Source organism: Nuphar pumila, chromosome 17 (genome assembly GCF_984573655.1).
Source record: "Nuphar pumila chromosome 17, dmNupPumi1.hap1.1, whole genome shotgun sequence".
Lineage (NCBI taxonomy): Eukaryota > Viridiplantae > Streptophyta > Magnoliopsida > Nymphaeales > Nymphaeaceae > Nuphar > Nuphar pumila.
Genome location: NC_143265.1, coordinates 50,878,427 through 50,882,559, shown reverse-complemented (window position 1 = coordinate 50,882,559; position 4,133 = coordinate 50,878,427).

The window sequence follows — 4,133 nt, the reverse complement described above, 5'->3', positions numbered from 1 at the left end:
AGAAAGAGCTCATCGGAGAGATGGATTGAGCTATTCTCATAAAACGACATATATAAAAATGTTTTGTTATGCTTCCTTGATGATTTTTAACATTCATATAGTTAGCTAGGTTTAATTAGCATTTTATTTCATTCATTTAGCATATTTCATGAATTAATTAGGATTAATTTAGCCTTTATTTCAATTCTGCTTATTTTCAGTAGGTCTCTGTTTTTGTGAGTCAGTCCACACGTCATTTCATGCATTTATTTTTTATTACAAATCCCAAAAAAATCACGGAATGCGCCCTTAGGTGTCCCTAAAATTTTTCCAAAAATTCGGAGGCATTTGAATTTGTTTACTGCGGTAAACATTCAAAATGGCAAGTCGGGTTTTTTTACCCGAGATGCGTTTTAAAAATCATTTGCCAACTTGTAAAATCGAGATATCCCTCATGGGAGATCCGATTTTCGATCCGAAAAATGTTTTGAACTCGGGAGAATTTTTAGTTTTTAATATGATTTTTTAAAAAAAATTTGATTTTTTTTATTTCTGACAAAAATCCGAGAGTTTGGGACACGTGTCAGAGCCTAATTTGGGCCTCTGAGATCTTGGATCGACTTAGGGCTATGGTTTCTCTTTGTGTGTTGCTCCAAATCCAAAACTGTAAAAAGTGAAAGTTATTTCCGTGGTGTCCTCTGTTTGCATCTAAAATACTGTAATTTTTAGAACAGTGTTGACCCCTACTTCGGATTTTTATTGTCAGCCCCCTGTTTTGCTACATTTGTCTGTTCTGTTAGTTTAGGCAGCAATAGTTATATTTTTATCTGTGTTTCAGTTGATCAAATGCCAAAGTCATAAACATGAAAGTTGTTCATGTAGGTGTTGTGAATAGCTCTGATTAATTTCATAAATTTCCATGGATGTTTGATATTTTTTTAGCATTTTACATCAGATTAGTGTGATTTTTACCTCTGTCAGAACTAAATCCCTGTTATTGAACTCACCATGGCTCAAATCCCAAGGCTGTAAAAACCAAAAATGTTCCATTTCGGGTCTTTTAGCAGTCTGCAAAATATCAGAAGTTTCCATGGTGTAAATCTTGCATGATCATATTAGGCATTGCATTTGGTTCGGATCCATAGGCAAAATCCACCATTTTAGGACTTTCTTTGAATTTTGGTATTTAAATCATATCATTTCATGATTTTTAGCATTCTAGGCTGTTTATCAGAGTAAGTAGATGCTTCATACCGAATTTGGTGCAATTTGGAATCCATTTGAGGTTCGGATTATCCACAATACCAAAACAGGGTCCCGCAGGACCCGGATCCAAGTGAAAAACAAGCGAAATTCGTTATTTTGGCTAAATTTCAAAATGTCAAATTCTGATTTTACAGTCCTAATGTGTTTAGGAGCATGTCATACTGCATTTCATCATCATTTGATTCAATTTGAATTTCAAAATCTCAATTTTACCAAGTTTTCCTTCAAAAAACCCTGATTTTAAAGGTATAACTTTATAATTAGGGGTATTTTGGTCATTTTGACCCCAATTCCGAATTTCAAACTATTTTCTACTGAATTTCCTGCATTTACATCATTTCAAATATCAAGGAAGCACGAGAATAGGGTTTATATCCAATTAAATCCAATAATTTCATAATATTATTGGAAAATCTTGGAAAAACCCACATATTTGAGCTAACCCAATTTCAAGTTTGGCAGGAACAATCAAAAGAAGGAGCTGAAGTCTGCAAATTTCTTTTATTTCTTTTATTTAGTGATGTAATAATTTTGGAATAAGAGAGTTAATTTCCTGCTTAGACTAGGATGCATGTCATATAGTTTGAATTTATGCAATATCCTGATTATATGATTCATGCATTTTATTTCAAAAGCACTATGGATGTTCACGAATGGCACGTGCACCAACTCTTAGGGAGTTGATGAACTCGGTGGAATCCATATTTACGGCCCTAGTCGGAATATGGACGAGACCCAGATCCATCATCTTTCTACTAGTCACATTGAGCCTACACTCTTAGGCTATCTTAAAAATGCACATCATATTTCCAATGTTTTCAAAATCTTGTGCATTAAATCAATTAAACTCGGAACATATTCATGGCCACAGTCAGAATATGTGAAGGATTTACTTTGACTTAATACACATTTTTCTAACAAATTTCCCTAGAAAACCTTTCAAAGTGCATTCTTTCATTCATATCATTTGCATCATGAAATCATTGGTTTTCTTATGATTTTCTTAAGAAAATTTTATTCTCAAGAAATCGATTTCTCAAGAAACTCTAAGAATCTTTCAAAATCGGTTTTCCCAAGTCAATTTCCCCATAGTTTTCCCTGGAAAATGTTATTTTCTTAAGAGCTTCAAAAGAGTTTTCCAATCTTTTTCCAAGATCAAAATCGATTTCCAAGTATTTCAAGGGTAAAATTCCCAGGATTTCAATTTCTCAAGTTTTGAATTTCCTTCTCAAATGAACTTTCCTATGAATTTCCATCATTTTCCTAAGAAAACTCTCAAAGTCCAAGTTTTCCTAAGAAGTGTTTCCCTTTTCAAAGGTTCACCTTTTTCTCAAGAATCACTTCTATTTTCCCAAGATTTTCAACTATTTCTGATTTTTCCACACCTTTATGAACTTTCTTGTGATTTCAAAACCCCTTTCATTTGAGTTTTCTGAGAAATCGATTTTCACCTTTTCCCAAGAAATGCTTTTCAACTCCAAAAGTTTTCCTATGAATTTTCAATCCTCTTTCCAAATAAAATTTTCAGAGCTGGAGTTTTCCTGACAAGCATTTCCCTTCAAATGTTCACACTTTTCCTAAGAATTACTCACATTTTCTCAGGACTTCCAATCATTCATGATTTTCCCAAGTCTTTATAAACTTTCTCAAGATTTCAAATCTTTTCATCTGAGTTTCCTGAGAAATTTACTCTTTTCGTGAGAAATCTTTTCAACTTCAAATATTTTCCAAGCATACATCATGTTTTCCCAAGTTGCATTTTCCAAATCTCATAGCACATGCCTAAATTCTCTGTGCATTTAGGATAGAACATGATTTTGATGATTTAACTAAGTCAAGCACAATTTTGGTCTTTGGTTCGATTACCCCTGTTAAAGGCGGCAGGAACGGTCGAACCTCGTACCGACAGGTCGAGCCCCATCCCATGGATTTTCCCGCAATTTTCAAAAACGGAGGCGAGTATTTCAAAACAATTTACAAAATCCGGTCAAGTTTGAATCGCGAAAGCGTTTCTCTCCTTTTCTCTTCTGCAAGGAAGGGAAGACGGGGAAAAAATTTCGCGACGATAACAGGTTTGGCGACCGTGATGGGACTTGTCCTTGTCTGACCTAAATTATGCTTGACTTAGTTTAATTATCAAAATTATGTTCACAAAATGTCAGCTCTTTTACTTTCAATATCATGTGAGCCTAGGAGCCTAGATTCTGACCTAGCTGACATTGATTGCATATAGCTTAGGCATGGTTTGGTAGGACCATATTGAGGAGATATTTTCATGCTCACATAGACTTAGGTCTAAATACAACTCTCCTCAATTTAGGATCTGAATGCTAACAATGTGTGCTTCTTCAAAGTTTTCAAAATCTATCTCTCTAGGACTTAGAGCCTTCTATTTCTTGCATGTGATCATTTTTTTCAAAACTCCCTTACCTATCTTTACCCGGTCTTCACGTTGCTGGGCTCTCTTCCAGAACCCTAGTTCGGGACAAAGCCTCACAACTGGGCCAATTATTTGGGTTAACACCCCCCTACCACGTACCGCGGGCCACAGTCCGAAGTATATCGGGAGGCGCTCAAGGATGTTGGAAAACCTTACCTTAGAACCGGAGTTGAAACTCTATGCCACATACCTCGGATTTCGATTTGGGTATATCGGCATAACTGGATTGGACAAAGATGATCTGAACTTAGAGTTAGGATTAAGGTCCTACAGCTGTTTTCAAAATGATGCATCTAGAGTCAGCTTTTTAGGGAGTGCTGAATGTGCATAAATGTTATGCAGGATGTGAGTTTGTATGCTACTTTTATTTCTCTCATATTTTTTTCAAAAATATCTTTCCAAATATCCATATTCTCATATTTTCCTTTATTTTCTAAAACCCTGGATG